General features: G+C 49.4%; 1 long non-coding RNA gene across 1 annotated transcript in view; it reads left to right on the top strand.

Annotated features, from left to right (window-relative positions):
• Nucleotides 1-19910, top strand: part of LOC129014807 (uncharacterized) — a 42974-nt gene that overhangs the window by 20838 nt on the left and 2226 nt on the right. Inside the window, exon 3 of the long non-coding RNA XR_008494349.1 lies at nt 15149-15246. This is a non-coding gene — a long non-coding RNA (uncharacterized LOC129014807). The remainder of the gene's footprint in view (nt 1-15148; nt 15247-19910) is intronic.

The following is a 19910-nucleotide window of genomic DNA, read 5'->3' as shown; positions in this document are numbered from 1 at the left end:
AAAATTAGGAAAAGGGAGAGGAGAGGTTGGAACAGTTTCAGGAGATGTGTCATTGAAGAATTATATATTACCTCAAAAGCGCATGTAAGCTGGGTACAGTGGCTCATGCCTGTAATCCCAGCTACACAGGAGGCAGAGGTGAGAGGATCACTTGAGGCTGGGAGTTTGAGATCAGCCTGGGCAACGTAGCAAGACTGCCTTTCTTTCTCTCTTTCTCTTTCTTTCTCCCTTCCTTCTTTCTTTCCTTCCTTCCTTCTCTCCCTCCCTCCCTCCTTTCTTTTTCTTTCTTTCCTTTCTTTCTTTCTTCCTTTCTTTCTTTCCTTCCTTCCTTCCTTCTTTCTTTCTTCTCTTTCTTTATACAGGGTCTCACTAAATTGTCTGGGCTGATCTCGAACTCCTGGGCTCAAGAGATCTGCTCCCCTCGGACTCTCAAAGTGAGCCACTGTGCCCAGCTGATCCTGTCTTTAATAAAAAAAAGTGCATGTAGATGAGGCATCCACTCCCCACTACGCCCAAGTTTATCTGTGATATGAAAGCAGTTCTCCCTTCCCCACCTTGCCACATCGAGTAAAACTGAGGCTCTAGGTTCTGTGTCACAGTTTTCCCTTCACTTGGACTTCCCTGACCCGCCATGGCATGGCTTAGCAGGAGAGGCACAGCTTTTGGCAAAGGCATTTTAGGCATTGATGGGAAATGACAAGTGGTATGTGGGGCCTGAGGGACCCAGAAAATTGCTCTAAGTCCATCCTGCTGGTCCTGAAGGGAAACTCTAGATGTTCCTTTTATCAGGGCTTTGGTTGGAAGAGGGGGTGTTCCTCCTCCTCAGATGGCCTCTGCCCCTGGGGAGGCTGACTGAGCCACAGGAAGCTTGCTTCTGAAGCAACTCGGAGTGAAGGGGTTCTGGTTCTTTCTTCACTGGCTCTCTCGGCATCAGGAGGCCACCAGAAATGGGCACAGAGCTACCTGCCGCCAGCCTGTTCCCTCCAGTCCTTCCCTTCCAGACCTAGGCTCCCTTCTCCCTCCTGCCCTAACCCTGTGGTTGTTCCTCCAGCCCCTATCTTCATCTTAACCACAGTTAGGTTTATCTGACTTGGCTGTATTTCAGAACCTTCTGGAGGAGTTTTTAAAAATACAGATTCTTAGGCCTTGTCCCAAGAAATTCAGGTTGACTGTGCCTCGGTGGGACCTGATTGTGAGCATTGTGTAAAAGCTCCTCAGCCGATTCAAGCACACAGGTAGGTCAGTGGAGCCCTGCCTTACCCCCAACCCTGCCTTCTTTCCCCACTTGCCTCCCAAATATGTGTTCTATGTTTTCTGGCACACATGACGTGACTTTGATTGGTAATTGATGATTTTCCACATCATCACTTTTAAAATCAGATACTCTCTGAAACGTCCCTCTGTCTGCCTGCTGTTTCTACCTTGTCCACTTGCCCATCATCTTTATCAGCAGTGTCACTGTGGAAGACTCATCCCCGTCTCCCAGAGCTGCTCCTAACCTCTTGAGGCTCTAGAAGGCAGCTCCGAGCTGGGAGAGAGTGCCGCTCTACATTTTTCTAGCCAATAGCAAGATGGTCACACTGGGGCCTGGCTCCATGTGCGTCTCATTCTCAGCCCCAAATCAAGCCCCTCTTCCTCTGAACAACTGAATTCTTCCAATCTTTTTTTGGGGAGACTCTCCACAGTCCCCAAGGTGAGAAGAAAGTATTGGTTATGTACATCAGCCAGAACTCCTAGCTTGTCCTCAAGCACTGCATTTCCTTACTGAGCTCATATTAAGCAGTGGAACTGATAATACCATCTCGGCCTGTGACCTCCATGCAGGGAAATATGCACCAATGAACCTGCATTAAATGGTTGGGAAATCACCCCTCCTAACCATTCCATGGCATCCATTGTAGGAAAAAAAGAAAAGAAAGGCGGGAGACTGAACAAACAAGCTTTAGGACGAAGATGATAACCCTAAAACAAAATTCCAAGCACCAGTGAAGAAGAGGTTATTCTGAATTGGGGACAGTGTTGTCACTCCTGAAATTGCAGCCATTTCCTATGGAACACACTGAAGGGAGAAGAAACTAAATGTGTGTGTGTTTGAATGACACACCTGAGTTATAGTTTGCTAGTTATTTCAGCCTCCTCTGGCAAAGGACAAATAGAGGATTTTCTAGAGAAAAATGACGAAGTCTGTAAAAACTCATTTGAAAGGTCAAGATTTTTTTTTTTTTTTTTTGCAAATGACCTTGTTCAAAGAGCTTCAGGCATTTTGTCCTTTAGCAGTCCAGCTCAGATCCAGGCTGGAGAGTGAGATGGTGAAAAATAGTCAGAGGTCAAGAAAGACACCCCAGTTAGAACCCCCTGTTGTTGCTGGTGGGAACCACCTCTCAGCCTCGCTCTAGCATGACTCCTGCCCAAAGGAAGATGAGAGTTTTAGCTTGGGATGGGGGGGCAACCAGAACCCCAAAGATCTGCTTACTCCCTGGAGATTTAGCTAGAAGACATCAGCTTGAACTGACTGACATCTCCCCCCAGCCCCCTGGGTCTGCCCTGCAGCTTCCCAGGAAAGGAATCACCCAATTAATGAACACCCCAGGTCACTGCCTGGAGGCTGGTGTCAACCTGCTGCTTCCCCGGGTCCAGGGACTTGTGACAGCTCCCTGGTTTTTCTCCTCCACTCCCAGCAGTACCCCCTCCAATTTTCTGTTCCCAAACATCACGCTTCTCAAAGTTCCATCATACACAGAACGCTCTTTATTAGTTATATATTTTTCTGCTTATGAAAGTAATTTTTTGCTCACTATAAAAATTCAAAGAAGATAGTAATGTGCAAATAAAAAAGCAAGTCTAAATAATCCCATTTTCCTCAGATAACCCGCCGTAGCAGTTGGGTGTACACCCTTTCAGATCTTTCTCTTAAGTGTGTACAAACAGCTTAATGTGCCAAGCTGTTTGTTTCCCCACACCTTTGCCCATACTGTCTGCCCTGCTTCCTGGAATGCCCTTTATTCTCCTTTGCCAGGCTGACTTCTGCACAGCCTTCTGAATTTAGCAAAGTTTCTCTTTCTGTCATCCCCCAGCCTGGAACAGGTACCTTCCCCTGGGCTCCTTGACCCCTTGCACAGCGCTGTCATAGCACCCAGCACAATGGGTGATCAACTCCTCTCTGTTTATACATCTGTCTCTCCCACTAGAATATAGTATAGTATAGTAATATAGTGGCCAAGAGGTGAGGGCCAAGGTGGACCCTAGGTCCCTCCCTAGGTGCCTCAGCCCCTCTGGCTCTGTCTGACTGTCCCATTCACTTTAGCATCCTCAGTGTCTAGCACACTGCCTAGCACAGGTATTTGTTGAATGAGTGAGTGAATTAATAAGTTCTGGGTCACCACAGGTGTCCCCACCATGGGGCTCTTACATACAGGTAGAGAGCTGCAGAGAGGGGCAACCACCCAAAAACAGAAGAGCTCCATATTGTTGAGCCCCAAAAGCTGCCAGTAACTTACACTAGCTGTGTAACCTTGAGGGAAGTCCTCTCAGGATGCCATGAGAATAAGAATTTATAAAGTGAGGCTCCCTCCTATCTCCCACCTTGGCTACACTCCCACTCCCACTCCCACTTAGGAGGCAAAGAGGCCCTTTCCTCAAGCCCAGTGAAACACTAAGAGCTCAGGTCTCTAATAAAGCTTGGCATGCTTGGCTCCTAGGGGCAGAGCTCCAGATGTGCCAGCTGTGTGACCTTAGGCAGGTGCCATAACCACTCTGAGCCTCCTCCTGCAACAGGGAAGTTAGAATGCACTCAGTAATACCTATGCCACAGGTTAGGGAGGAAGACTAAATTAAGTGTGAACATTGGAGGCTCTGTCAATTCCATGGCTGTTTGTTCTACCTCCCCCCAACCCCAGGCGGTTCAAAGTAAGATCATGGTGCTAGAAACCTGGACTTTAGCTCTGCCCCTCAGCCCAGGCGACTATGGGTGCATCTCTGCTGGTTCCTCATCTGTAACATGGAGCCAGGAGTGTTGGACAAGATGGTTCCGAAGGCCCCTTCCAGCCTCTCACATTCGAAGTGCTCTGAAAAGTAAAATGTTCTGCAAAGTGCCCCAAGTCCTTGGGCTATCATTTGGTTGTGAGAAAATAGGCTCTGCCAGTGGCCAGCTCTCTCTCTCGCACCATAGCCCCTGCCAGTCAGAACTGGGAACACGGAGACTGGCAGGCCACCAGCTGGAACACCCCTGACCCTGGATTTCTGTGCTGGGGACTGCGACACTACCTGATGCTGTTCCTTCTCAGTCCCCAGCAAGGGACAGATGTGAGGACAGTTTGTGTTGTGCGTCTTTTGACTTTTTTGGAATGTGATTTTGCTCTTGGGGATTGTGGGGTCTATTTAGGGAGGGAACACTGATGGGTGACCCTGATGTGGGGAGTACTCATTGAGCACTGCAGTCTGCAGGGGCTCTTGAGGGCTGGGGTTGAGCTGGGCTTTGAAAGGTGCTTACGATTTGGGTATGTTAGAGGGAGGGTGTGTTGTGGGGGGTTGAGAGTTGGGTGTCTGAGGGCCAGTGGCAAGGCCAGGCTGGCTGAGGCTGAGTAGGCAGTGTCTATTCAACAGAGCAAGCATTGGATCAATCAAGCACTCCTCTTCTGGAGACTACCAGATACCACGCAGAGGGAGGACAATGGTTGAAGACACCTTTATCTGGTGTTTCAAAGCTGAGCTTATGGTAGAAACATAGTGATTATTCAAAGTGAGGGTTTTACACTAGGGGCCTCCACATGGCTTGTCTCATTCATCCTCATAGGGAGGCAGGGATTATGAGCCCCACTTTATAAATGAAAATCCTGGGGCTCAGGAATGCCAGTCGCCTGCCCCAGATCACAGGCCTAGTTAGCAGCAGAGCCAGAATCCCCAGCCCAGGACTCTGCACTTGAAGTTCTGAACACGAGGGTGTCTGGAACTCCTAGGAGCTTCTCTGGGGTGAGGGTGGGTAGGGAGCAGGCTTGCACAGAGACTGATTGAATCTAGAGGTTAGGGCTACAGGACTGGGGTGTAGTCTCCCCTAGATGGGGTGAAGAAGCAGTGGGGGAGTGTTTGCTGCTCTTCTTCGGGCTGGGGGAGGCTCAGGAGCCTTGAGCTGGGCTATCAGGTTCAGGGCTGGAGTGACTCCTGAGAAAGGGAGGCAGAGATGAGAGGGACGACTGGACAGGCTTACAGATCCTCACTCAGGCTGGAGGTCAGCCACCACCTGCCCTTCTCCCCTCCTTGATCCAGCAGCCAGACTTCTTCATCAACAAGGAAGCCAGTCTTTGCTGGTTTGGGGCTTGGGACCACGTGAAACCTCTTGTCAGTGAAGAAGCTGGGGCCAGGCCAGGCTGTGTCATTTCTTTTCTTCTCTGGGACTTTCCTACCCCTCCCTCCTCTGGCTTCCTGCTGTTCTGGGCCCAGAGCTGGGGGATGGTGGGAGAGAGTTTCATTCTCTTCAGTGGCCAGATCCAAGGTCCTGACCCTGCCTCTCCATCTGCCTCCTGTCTGATGTAGGCAGGATCCGTCCTCCTTGCAGGATCCATCTACCAAAAGACCAAATACCTTTGGTCTTTTGGGAAGGTGGTCCGGGAGCAGTGTTCCTGGACCGTCAGCATCCTCTGGGGAGCTTGTGAAGAATGAGCTGGCTGGACCTCATTCCAGGTTGAATGTTGGGGAATGGAACCCAGGAATCCACATTCTAACAAGCTCCCCCAGGAGTTCTTAGGAACAGTAAAGCCTAGATCCACCACATGAGATCATCTCTCCATCCCCTGGCTGGGGAGAGACTGCTCTCCCAGGATGCCAGGAGGGAGTGTGGGTTGGTGGCGGTAAGATAAGACCGGTTGAATGAGCAGAGTTTCAGCAACAGGCGGGAAGGCATTCCCCTGGCTGGATGCCCCTGAAGCAGAAAATTGCTTTCTTACCTCCCGGTCAGCCACTCCCACGTCACCCCCACCTCAGACTTCTTCACACGAAAGCCCTCTCCCTCCAGCAGAGCCAACCAGGAACGTGCAGGTTCAGGTTCAAAGACGAAATCCGAGGAAGGGCTTGGAGATGGGCCAAGGCGAGAGTGAAGGAAGTGATGAAAGATATTTTTAGGATTACTTCTTCCAAAAAAGGCTGAGGAGGCACCTCATCACCATCCAAGAACTGGGACAGGCTTATTTATTAGACTCTTGACCAAGCAACTGGAGATTAAATGACAGCTGAAAGGATTCAGGTGAGAGGAGAGGAAGGGACCTGTGAGATACTGACATGGGTCCAGGAGGGAGCTGTGGACGCTCCCAGCCTGGTGTTTTTGGAGGACAGTTTGTTAGTTCATTCAGTTGCTCCTCAAAGGTGTTTTATTATCTACTATGTGCCTGGCATTTGCTCAGTACAGGGAACAGAGCCATGAACAAGGGACAGCTGATTCCTCCCTCATGAGCTGAAGGTCAGGGAGAGTGTCCTGTCTGTCTGGAAAGCCTTATCCTTGTCCCTGTCCACAGGCAGATGCCTGGGTGGCATACACAGGTGTGGTTCTTGCCCAAACAGCCTGGCATGGCTTGGATCCCCAAGGGGAATTGGGAGGTGGGATGAAGCTGTGCCAGGGATCCTGGGTGGGAGTGGGAAGTTGTGCCTGGCAAGCTGGATGCCCTTCCGTGGAGTCACTCTCCTTCCTGTGGGTGCCCCCTCTCCTGCCAACTGCCTCTCACTTTGTGCAGGGACATATCTAGAAGGCCAACTGCTGCCAGCTCTCAAGGATGTCACCTCCTTTCCACAGCAGCCTCCTATGTGACTAAAAGGCTATGAGACAGCCACGCCGAGCAGCCCAGGCTGCCACCCAAGCTCTGACGTCCTGCTGGGGAAAGCTCCATTTCAAAGCAGGCGCCCCAGCCTGGCTTGCCAGGCCTGCGAAGAACACTCCTCAACCCCATGGCTGCTGGAGCTGCCTCGGCCCTGCTTCTCCCCGGCTGGACGTCTGGTTTTCAGATGCCTCTTTTCATCAATGGGGTCCTCAGCTCACTTCAGGTGCCTCTCAGAGAGCCTGGTGCGGGTCAGGGAATTGTTTCTGCTTTGCTGTCTGTCTCTCAATATATCAGCCATCCCACTATTTATTTTTTGAGGGTTTCTATAGCCCAGCATTTCCAAGGGGGTAAGAGGAGCTCAGGAGAAGCCTCTGCTGCAGCCTCTCAGGGTGACCTGGATTTGTACATATGGAGCAATGATTCAAGCCCCAAATGATTCATTCATTCAAGCCCCAAACCACAGGGAAATGGGAATAGAACCCCGGGCACCTCAGGTCTGTGTCTTAACTCCCATTCCTGAGTCACTGGTGACCTCTGGTAAGTTCCAGAACCTCTCTGGATTCTCCCTCTGTAAAATGGGAGGGTGATTTCTGTGATTCCCAGAACCAAGACAGGATGAGTAAAGGGGCGGGTGGGAATGATGGACTGGTTCACTGAGCACCTGTTATGTGCTGGGAGTGGTGCTGAGTACTTTATATAGTTGATCTCATTTAATCTTCTTAGCAGCCCTATGCAGTAGCACTGTTATTATTTCTACTTTATAGAAGAGGAAACTGAGGGGAGGGGAGAGGAGTAACTTGCCCAGCAGTGAGTTGGAGTCGGCTCCTGGCCTGTTGGACCAGGCTCCTTACTGGCAGTGACCAGGAGAGAGGAAGGGCAGGCAGGGGATTGTGGCCAGCGGCTCCCAGGCCCCAGGGTTGCCGCTGGAAGTTCCCGGGCCCAGAGATGCCGCCTCTTCCCTCAGGCCTGGAAACAGGACCCCCATGTCCTCTCCTGCCCAGCGCTTGCTACAGAGTGGCCAACGGTTGCCTGCCGGAGCAACACACCTGCCGGAAAACACCTCTGTTTCTTCTCTCGCCCCAAACCGAGGTCCGTAACATCCCCTCCACATAACCATGCTCACACACCTCAGCTCCACACGACCCCTTTGCTGTTTTCAGAGCATTCTCCCGCTCCATCTTTCCAATGCTGTTCTTCCCATTTGCCAGATGAGGGGACTGAGGCCTGGGTTGGTTCACAGACTCACCCGAGGCCACATGATTGGTGGACTTTCATCCCAGCCTGCCCTTCACCAAACTGAGGTGTCCATATGGAAGGCTATGAAAGATTCTCGGCCCTTCTCCCAGGGCCTTTCATGACCTAACACCCCTTGAGTCAGAATTCTGAGGACTCCAGGATGAGGCACAGCCCATACTTGCTGAATTCATTCAGTCTTTCATTTATTCAGTCATATTTACCTGCCATGTTTAGGAGCTGTGTCAGATGTTTTCGGCATGAAAATGCCTCGAGCTCAGAGGCCGGGATGAGGAAAGCAGAAAGTGAGCAGGCCGTTAAAATACCAGATGTGAGTGCTGAGGAGGAACACCTCAATTTGGGAGGCAAGGATGGCTTCCTGCAGGAGGTGATGAGGTGAAGTCTAGGCTGCAACCTGAAAGATGAATAAAACTGGTCCCTGAAAATTAGGTAGGGAGTGGGAGGGAGGGATGTTTGGGGCACAGCAAACAGCATTCGTGAAGCCCTGATTGCAGGGGAGCTCAGCACATCTGCTGCTCCTTACTCAGCTCCAGTCCAGGCTTCCTCGCCATTGATCTTTGCATCTCCCAACTACTTGTGACCCCCGCCCACCCAATGGGCAATGGGCACATCCCCTCCAATGGGCAAACCCTGGTGTGGGCATCATGGCATCTGCTCTGTCCACTGCCTTGGCACAGAGATGCCTCATCTGAATGTGGATCATCTCCTTCCGGGGGTAACTGGAGAAGAAGCGGCAGGTGAGGCAGCAGGTACAGTAGCGAGGAACATCCTGCTATTGGCTCTGTCCTGGAGACCGGCGGAAAGCCTTTGTCCCAGCGGCCTATAATGGGTTTCAAGAGAGAGCTTCAATATTTGCTGCAAACAGAAGCACAAAGGATGTGGAGGGCTATTGTGGCTTCTCCAAAGAGGAGCTAATCCTCCGGCAAGCAGCCCAGCCAGAAGGGGTTCAAGTGCTGGGTAGGCCAGCCACTGGCGGTGTTGTCATTTACGAGCAACTGCAGGAGATAATACCGCCCAGGGAGACAATCTCTACACAGGTGGAGGGAGGTGGTGAGAGGCACTCCCCACAGGAGGGCGGGTGAAGGGGGCCAGCACCTGTCTTGAAAGCTTGATAGTACAGGCGATGTTCTCCATACCCCCATGCACCCCAAGCCCCGTGCCTGGACCACAGCTCTCTCCAGGCCTGGACTGTCTTGGCACCTGTTCCTTCACTGGGGGTCACTTGTGTCTGGGGGTGGGAATGGGGGTAGGGGTCAGCCAGGGCTCTCAGGCCTCTCTCCCCTCTCCCTCCCTCTGGCTTTCTCTCCTGGCCTCTTTTTGGTCCACTGCACACAGACAAGTCATTTCTTGGCTCCAGGGGGCCAAGAAGAGGGAAACGTTATATTTGCATATCATTAGCATAAAGAGATTGTATTTGCATGAAGTCTATTTTCAGCTCCTCCCTCCTCCAAATCCGCCCCATCATCTCTAAATATGCTACATAAATGTCCTGTCCAGTCACCAGCACAAGGGAGTTGTGAGGGGTGGAGGGCTGTTGGGAAACGGGTTTTCTTGTGGTCAGAGTGGAGTGAAGCAGAGCCCAAGGGAGAAATCTGCAATCCCAGGAGTGGCAGAGATTGGAAAACTCAACTCTTCAAGCTTTGTGTTAGCACAAGGAGCTCGGTCAGGATCCCTCACTTCCAGACACCTCCAGGGGTGCAAAATGATGGGTTTGGAAAGAAGAGGGAGAAATGTGATTGATTTACATAAATTTACATAATTTAATGTAATTTGCATGGGTAGAATTATTCAGTTTTTCAGACAGCTTTTAATTCAATCTTTTTGTTTCCTAAAAGCTTCTTCTTTCTTTGAGTTTTCTTTCCTTTCCTTCTGGTCCGCTTCCTAAGACGCGGCTCTGCTTCCTCTCCAGGAGGGAGTAGTGGACCGGGTAGCAGTATGGTGCAGGGGGTGGGGAGGTGAAAATGGGCAGTGTAGACATCTGAGTGTAGACAGCTGAGGTCTCTGCCAGGTCCCAGCAGTGCCACCTCCCTCCTCCACCATTCCACACAGGATGCCCCAAAGATCCTCAGGTCTGGCATGTTCTCCTTAAGCCCGCCCTGTGGGCTCTAATTTCCACTCACAGATGTGTGGGAGTGGAGCCAGGAAGAGGGTGGTTTATCTGTCCATTTCTCATAGGGCAGCCAAAGCCACCCAGAAAGCCTTACTCCCAGGCCACATTTTGGCAGAGACCGACCTGCATCTAGAAATCAAAAGCCTTGCTCCTGAGGACAAGACACTGTCTTAAGAAGCATCCTCCGAGCCTCTCAACAGACACCCTGCCCTAAGCAGTCGCGAAGCGCCCCTCTTCTTCCGGGTTATGGGCCTTCTCTTTCCTTGGGTGGGAAGAGAAGGGGGAAGAAAACTGATCCTTCTCAGAGCAGAAGCCTGGAAATCTATTTAGTGATTTCCATTGACAGCCAATTATGATTGTGTATAAGATAAAGGTGGCTGGATTCAGCTGAAGCTAAGCTGAAGGGAAACACCTGCAAGAGTCATTTGCTGGCTGAATATCTTTCTCTGCTCCCAGCCTACTTCCACCTTCTCTGGCCCCTTCTTTTTCACTCTTCTCTCTTGTCTCCTAAACAAGCTTTTTGGAAAACATTGTTATAATAATTAATAGCAGGCTCTAATGTTATTTCAATGATTCATAATTGTTCCAAAACAGACCTCAGATCACACTGCTCTACTACCTGGAAAGCTTCGGTGGCTGCCTCCATGCCTGTCCCCCGTCTGGCAGGGCCTGTATAGTGTGGACGCACCTTCCTCTCACTGCACCTCTTACCTCTGTCTCCCTTTCTTGGGACTCTCCAGGTGCACAGGCCGCCTCCTGCTTAGAGAACTTTCCCAGCTCATTCACACCTCAGCCCTTCCTCCCAGGTGTCTTGAAGGTCTACCAGCTCCTTGTCACTGCTCAGGGCTCAGCTCTGATATCCCTTCCTCAGACAGGCCTTCCTGCACCTCCCAGCCTAGGTAGGCCCTCCCTGTGGATCAGACCCGTGCCCACCTTATTTACGTGATAACTTGTTTGTCCTATTTTTCACATGGACAGAGACCTCACCTGCTTTCTCCATCTCTGTGTCTCCAGTACCTGGCAAAGCACCAAGAGCATAGTAGGTGCTCAAGCCAGATTTGCTGACTGGACAAGTGTGGATGAGTAGGGGGTTCGTGACAGATGGTGGATTTTGGAGCCTGTTCTGACTGTGGTTTTGTCACGCACTGGGGAATGGCCATGGGCAGATTTCTCAGCTCTCTGGGCCTCCATTTCTCCCCTGGGACCTGGATAATAATAATTTCTACACTGAAGGTTAATTTCAGCATTGTACATAAGTGTCTGGTGGTAACTGGCACTATTAGGGACTCATTAAATCGTGATTATTAATACTAATAATGATACCTTTGTTTCACACTTACTCTGTACCAGGATCTGGTCCTGCCCTCAAATATTTAGTTTATTGGATGACACAGAGACCTGCCTGGCCAATTATGAAACAAGGGTGACTGTAGCTTAGAGTTATGAACAAAGCACCGTAGGAACAAAGAGGCAAGAGCAGTGAATGTACAACCTCCTCACGAGAATAGAGTTTTATGGTTTATATCCTATATGCACCTCTGTAGCTCATTTGATTGCCCTAAACCTTTAAAGGAGGCAGGGCCGGCCTCAGTATCTACATTGTATAATAGGAGAGCAGAGGTTCAAAGAGAAGACACCATGGGCTCAAGGTTGCACTCTAGCCCCTCGCTCTGCTTTATTCATCTTCCACAGCATTGAATCCTCTGGACACCTTGTGTAATTGCTGGAACGTAAGCTCTGTGACAGCCTGTTTTGTTCATTGCTCCATGCCCAGCCCCTAGAACAGTACTGGCACATAGTAAGCACTCAGTAAGTGTATGTGGAATGAATGAATGAAGGACAGAAGAATTAGTGAGTGGCAGAGCTAGGCTCAAACTTCTCAAGCAGGAGGGAGAAAAGCTAGTTAAGGGGACCAGTTTCTGGAGCTGGGCTGTTTGGGTTTGGATCTCAGCTTTGCCGCATAATAGCTGTGCAACTTGGACAAGTTACTTAACTTCTCTGTGCCCCACTTTCCTCATCTGCCTAATGGGAATGATAATATAACACCTAGTTCATAAGAATATTGTGACAACTACCATGAGTTAACATTCATAAGGTGCTCAGAACATGTCTGGTACATAATATGCTTCAATACTTAAAATACTAGGTATCTTGACTCTAAATCCAGTATTCTTTCTCTGTACTAGGTTATAAAGAACTTTATAGTTTCAAAATCACCAATATATTCATGGCTTTATTTTATCTTTTCAGCATCCTTGTGAAGTAAGCAATAAATCGTTATATTGCTATTTTATGAGGAGAAAGCTGAATGGAGCTGGAAATGATAGGTCTGGCTTAAGGTCAAACAGAGGCTTTATTGTCTGACTTCAAATATACTTCTCTATCCATGATTCTGCAGGTAATCTCCTTCCCCAGATTTAGCCTGAAAGAAAACAAACAAACAAGCCAAAGGGGGAAAGAAATCAGAGCCTAGCAGAGATTCTCAGACGGCCTAAAAGAAGACCTATTTTCAGGGTTTGGAAATCCATTTAATTTCCTCTAATCATAAGCTGTCCTAAATAAGACCAAAGTTGCTGAGGGACTTTAAGGTCAAGGGAAACTCCTATAGATTCAAGAGGGACCAACCCAAGCCTGTAAATGTCTGGGGAGATACCTGCCAACTGGTGGCCTTTCCTTCCAACGAGCAGCTGCCTTCATGAGGAGCAGCTGGTGGGCCCGGAACGTGCCAGGTGCTCTGGGGGCAGGGAAGACACGGCAAGTTCCTCCCGAAGGGATCTTTTGTCCAGTTTGGAGGGTGGAGGCAGAATCTTCATGGGGCTAAGCTCATCCACTACCTGCTTCCAGAGACTCTAAGTAGGTGTAAGAATTGGATTTTAAATTTTATTTTAAGTGACCCCAATGCTAACCAGATGATTTGAGTTCCAGAGGGCATTCAGAGGAGGAGATGTAGAGGTAGTAAAAGAATTTTTGAATTCTTTTGTTTGCTCACTCATTCATTCGTTCAGCTCTCATTTATCGTGTCCTTAGCCTACAATGGGGAATCCCCGAGTCCAAATGCCCGAATTCACAAATAGATTGAAAAAATGCATTGAGTATCTACCATGTGCCGGGCACATTTCATACATAAGTAGAGTGCTTCGAGGGAAGTATTATCATCCTGATGAGATAAGGGAGACTCAGGCTAAATGACATGCCCAAGGTCACTCGACTATGGAAAAGTCAGTATTCATACCCAGGCCTGCCTGACTCCAAGCTCAGGCTATGGCTTAGATCTTTATGCTGGAATATTTGAGTCATAAAAAAGAATATGTATTGGCCGGGTGCGGTGGCTCACGCCTGTAATCCCAGAACTTTGGGAGGCCCAGGCAGGTGGATCACCTGAGGTCACGAGTTCGAGACCAGCCTGGCCAACATAGTGAAACCCCGTCTCTACTAAAAATACAAAAAAATTAGCCAGGTTTGATGGCGCATGCCTGTAATCCCAGCTACTCGGGAGGCTGAGGCAGGAGAATCGCTTGAACCCAGGAGGTGGAGGTTGCAGTGAGCCAAGATTGCACCACTGCACTCCAGCCTGGGCGACAGAACAAGACTCCGTCTCGGGGGAAAAAAAAAGAACATGTGTTAACACACAACTAAGACAGAAAGTATGACAATAAAATGACTGACAGTGATCAAGGAAAAAACCGTTTCCAACAAGTCCTGTCACGGTGTGTGCCTCGCCCCTACTGCACTCCCCCGTTTCTCCTACCAACCCCACTCCAAGGTGACCGCTATCTAAATCCCAGTTTCATCATTCCCTTGCTGGTTTTTGGTTGTTTTAACCACGTGTTTCTGATAAACATGTGTGAAGACAACTCTTCAGTTTTGTTTAGTTTTGAACTTTATGTCAGTGTTTTGTGATGTCTTCTGCAGCTTGCTTTGCATCTTCCACAGGCTTCTGAGATTCACCCAGCTGGTATATGTGGCTTCAGTTTATTCATTTCCACTGCTGTGAAATTCCATTGTTTGAACACACTGTGCCATATTTTATGTATCCAATTTCCTGTAGAAGGACGTCTAGGTCATTTTCAGTTGTGGTTTTTTGTTTTGTTTTGTTTTGCTATTACAAACAATGCTACAAAGAAAATTCTTCATCATGTCTTCTGATGCACCTGACAGGGTTATGTGGGTTCAGGGGTGAGCTTGCAGGGTTGCAGGGCTTGTTTGTGATATATTTTTACTCAATACAACTCCAAAGTAGTTGTACCATTTTCCTTGCAGCTTATAAGCGGAGGAATCTTCTGAGGGGCCACTGTTAAGCTTAGGAAAGGGGGCTCCAAAGTGTTGACTACCTAGCAAACCTTGAGATTAACCTTGAGAACCATCTACCCTAAGAATGGTAATTTATATGGTAATCCATGGAGCAGCGCACAGACTTGATAGTTTATCTCCAGAGCTGAGCCTCTGAGGTTGGAAACACTTGGAGTTATTGACCAATGTCCCAGGAGAAAACTGGCCTCCTAACTGACACAGGAGAACCAAGAACAATAGTGGCCATCTCACCCGACCTGCGAGACTTGGCATCTTTGCCAGAGCATGTGAGCTTGTGGGATTTTTAATGCGTGTCCTTCTCTTCCAACGGAATCTAAATTTGTCAGCCTTGGATTCAAGGGTATGTGATGTGACTGACTGGAGGCAGCTAGATCCTGGCTGGGATTCCACCCCTCTCCCTGCTTGTTCTTCCTCCTTCTCACTCACTTGCCTTCTACTAATATTTATGTCCTTCTTTTACATTTTTGATTGGGTAATGCATTCAAAGAGCTGGAAGTTGAAAGTATAAAACTATATGAGGGAAAGTCTTGCTCTCACTACTCACTCCCACTTGCCTGCTCCCTTTTATTGAAGGTCATCACTTTTGTTGTATATCCATCTAGAATAGGGTTTTGTTTTGTTTTGTTTTTGGTGTGTGTTATTTCTGACAGCATCTCACTCTGTTGCCCAGACTTGAGTGCAGTGGTGCAATCACGGATCACTGCAGCTTGGAACTCCTGGGCTCAAGCCATCCTCCGGCCTCAACCTCCTGAGTAGCTGGGACTATAGGTGCGCACCACCAGGCCTGGCTACTTTTTTTATATTTTTTGTTTTGCTTTGCTTTTTGTAGATATGGGGTTTTGTCATATTGCCCAGGCTGGTCTCAAACTCTTGGGCTCAAGCGATCCACTGGCCTTGGACTGCCAAAATGCTGGGATTACAGGCATGAGCCACTGTGCCTGGCCAAGTTTTTAAAATTATAAGCAAATATGAATATACAGTCTTATTAAAGCCTCCTGCTACAGGAAAGATAGCATACTATATACATGATTCCGCCGTTGCCTTTTCTCATAAAGAGGTATCTTGGATGTCTAGTCCATATCATCATAATAAACATTTCATTATTCTTTTTAAATAGCTGTGTTAATACTCTATTCTATTCCACTAATATTTCTCACTTACTGTGCACCAATCTCTTTGCTGGGTGCTGGGGTCAAAATGATGAATCAAAAGAGGTCCTGCCTTCAAGGAGACTACAGCCTAAGGACAAATAAACAAACAATTATGATGAAATATTGCAGGAGCTATTCATTCCAAAAATATGAAGTACCAACTGCTTGTCAAGCATTGCTCTTGGCAGAGGGGAGATGACGGAAAACAAAACCCATGAAAATCCCTGCCCCGTGGCACTTCCGTCCTAGCAGAGCTGATGCTCTGGCACTGTGATAAGGGAGAGTCGGGGGTGGGCACATGGTGGGGCCCCTAACCCGGTCTGGGGGTCAGGGAAGGCTACCTGGAGGAAATAGGTGGACCGAGAGATAATGAGGGTGGTGTTGGCAGGACTTCGTTGGATTTGACCGGGAGGGAGAGGAAGCCTCGGTCTTCTCATCTAAAATGAGGCAAATGACCCCGTCCCTGGGCTGCTCTGAGACTCTCTGATACAAGTAAGGCTCAGGGCAGTGGTGCTGTCCAGACTCATCCCTTCATCTGCTCCCGTGCTGCTCCCACCTCACGCCTGAGCCATGGTGTCCATACTCCAGAAGGCACTCTGCCTTCCTGCCTTCTCAGCCCACTCCCCTCCCCATCACACACACACACACCACACACCACACACACACCACATGCACACGCCGCATACCACACCACACACCACACACACATACACATCACACCATGCATACACGCACACCCATCACACCGCACAGCACATAAACACACTACACTACACCCCCCACACACATACACCCCCCTACACATACACACACCATATACCACACCGCACATCACACACACACATCACAACATGCATATACACACCCCTCACACCGCACACCACATACACACACAATACACCACACATGCGCACACCACATTCCACACCACACACCACACACACACCACACATGCACACCCCACATACCACACTGCACACCACACACACATCACACCATGCACACACACATACCCTTCACACCACGCACACACACCCTTCACACCGCACACCACACACACACTACACCACACAAACACCACAAATGCACGCACCACATTTCACACTGCACAGCACACACACAAAACACACACACCACACATGCACACACCGCATTCCACACCACACACCACACACAAACACACACAACACACATGCACACACCACATACCACACCACACACCACACACACATCAAACCATGCATACACACACACCCCTCACACCGCACACCACAAACACACACACTACACCACACACACACCCCACACATGTACACACCACATACCACACCACACACACACGTACGCACCACATGCCACACCACACATCACACACACACCCCTCACACCACACACCACATACACACACACACTACACCACACACACACCACATACCACATGCACACACCACATACTACACCCACACCGTACACCACACACACACATGCATACACCACATACCACACCCCACACCACACACACACATGCATACACCACATACCACACCCCACACCACACACATACATGCATACACCACATACCACACCCCACACCACACACACACATCATGCCACAACATGCACACACATCCCTTACACTACACACCACATACATAAACACACCACACACACACCACATACACCACATACCACACTGCACACCACACACCCACACCACACATAAACACATACCCCCTCACACCACACACACTACACCACACACACACCACACATGCACACACCACATCACACACCACACACACACCACACACACATACACACACACACACCACACACACATACACACACACTCCTCACTGCACACCATACACACACTACACCACACATATACACACACACACCTGCACACACCACATACTGCACCGCACACCACACACACACACATCATACCACACATACAAACCCCTCACACTGCACACTACATACACACATAGACACACTACACCACACACACACACACGCACATACTACATACCACACCGCACACCACATTCACACCATGCATACACCCTTCACACCACCCACCACATACACACACACTACATCACACACACACCACACATGCACACACCACATACTGCACTGCACACCACACACACATTACACCACTCATACACACACACCCCCACACTGCACACCACACAACATACCACACGTGCACACACAACATACCACACCTTATACCACACACACACATTACAACACAAATACCACACACACCCCACACACCAAACACACTACACACCACACACATGTGCACACATATATGCACAAACACACACACCGCATACACACATTACACCATACACACTACACATGCACACACCATATACCAAACACATATGTGCACACACACACCCCACACCACACACCACATACACACACATTACACCACACATACCACACACGCATTACACCACACACCCACACACCCTCCATACACACCCCCCCACACCACACACACACATTACACCTCACATACCACACACACATCACACACACCACATACTACACACAGGCACACACCACACCACATACATCACATACATACACACATCACACTACACCACACATGCACATGTACGTACACCACACCACGTATACACATGCACACCACATACATAGGCACGTCACACCACACATGCACGTATCCACACACCACATACACACCCCTCCACACACACACCACACACCACACATGCAAACACAGCACACCCACCCATACCCACCCACACTCACACACACAGACCCCACCCACACCACACCACATACAAACACCACACACCACAAACACACAACATACCATTCACACACAACACAGACATCATGTACACCACACGTCATACATACACCACATACACCACACACACACACACATCATATGCACACACCATATAGCACACACACGCACACACATGCACACAGACACTCCACACCACATACATACACACATTACACCACACACACAACACACTCCACATGCACACACCACATACACACACACTACACCACACATACCACACACACACCCCACATACCACACACACACCCCACACCCCCTACACAGCACACCACACATGGACATACCACATACCACACCGCACACCACATACACACACATTACATCACACATACTATACACACACAACACACTACACATACGCACACCACATACCACACACATGTGCACACACACGTACATACATACACCTCACACCACACACCACATACACACATTACACCACACACACTACCCCCACACACCTCACACACAACACAAACATATACATACACATTACATCACACATACCACACACCTCACACCACACACATACCACACACACACCACACATGCACACACACACCACACCATACACACCACTTACATACACATCACACTACATACAGCACACATGCACACATACATACACCACACCACACATCATACACATGCACATCACATACATATGCACACACACCACACATGCACATACCCACACACCACATACGCACCACACACATCACACCACACACATCACACATGCCACCTACACCCACCCACCCACACCCTCATTTACAGACCCCACCGATACACACCACATACAAACACACATCATACACACAGACCGCAAATGCACAGCATACTATACACACAGAACATATACATCACACATACCACACACCATACACATACCACACACAAACACACACACATCAAAGACACACACATACCACATACCACCCACCCTCCACACACAACATACACCACCCCCAGACACGTACACAATCTTGGTACGGGCCATTGACCCTCTGCAGGAGTTCAACTTCCTGCACAGCCTGGCCCATCCCCATCGCACCTTAGGGAGCCTCCCGGAGTGCGCACAGCCCACTGTCATGGCTGGGCTGCCACACAGCTCTCAGCCAGTCCGGTGTCACTGCCAGCGTGACTGTTTTGTGGACCCCGTTGAACTGTGTGGTCGCAGGACTCCCATGCCATGGGTGCTGCCTGGTGCCTGACCTTGCAGGGATCTGCTTGAGGCATTGCCTGTGGCTGGTGGACAGGACAGGCCACCAAACGTGCAGTGAGGCTTGGGGACTTCTTCTGAGTGGGAGCAAATGGCAGGAACAGTCAGCATTTCCCAAAATCCCCGTGGGTGGTTTGGCACCCACCCAGGCCCAGCCCAGGTTTATTTGGTGATAAGATTCGGTTTTGTTTTTTCC

This window comes from Pongo pygmaeus, chromosome 1 (genome assembly GCF_028885625.2).
Source record: "Pongo pygmaeus isolate AG05252 chromosome 1, NHGRI_mPonPyg2-v2.0_pri, whole genome shotgun sequence".
NCBI lineage: Eukaryota > Metazoa > Chordata > Mammalia > Primates > Hominidae > Pongo > Pongo pygmaeus.
The sequence above is the reverse complement of the archived record's forward strand: the minus strand, read 5'-3'. Positions and strand labels throughout refer to the sequence as shown.